The sequence below is a fragment of the Aptenodytes forsteri genome, unplaced genomic scaffold (genome assembly GCF_000699145.1).
Source record: "Aptenodytes forsteri isolate BGI_AS27 unplaced genomic scaffold, ASM69914v1 Scaffold103, whole genome shotgun sequence".
Taxonomy (NCBI): domain Eukaryota; kingdom Metazoa; phylum Chordata; class Aves; order Sphenisciformes; family Spheniscidae; genus Aptenodytes; species Aptenodytes forsteri.
The window spans coordinates 2,898,206-2,898,538 of NW_008796051.1; positions in this window are offsets into that span (position 1 = coordinate 2,898,206).

The window sequence follows — 333 nt, forward strand, 5'->3', positions numbered from 1 at the left end:
CCGCCGAGGTGTCCTGACACAGCAACCGCCGCCACTACCGGAAACCGCCAAGCGCCACGCCGGAAGAGGTGCCACTGGGCGCGCCGGCGGCGGACGGCGAGACTCCATTTCCCGGCAGGCACCGCGCCCCAGAGCGGGGGCAGAACTGCCGCACTTCCGTCGCGAGGCTCTCTGGGAGGTGTAGTCTCCGCGGGCGACAGCGGGCTGGAGGCCCGCGGGGGCCGGAACGAGATTTCCAAATCTCGCGATAGCTGAGCGCTGCGCTGTTTGGCTGGGTGGTTGCTGCGATACCGGCTCCGTTGTCTGGGGAGGCTTAATGGCTGGCGGGGGGGG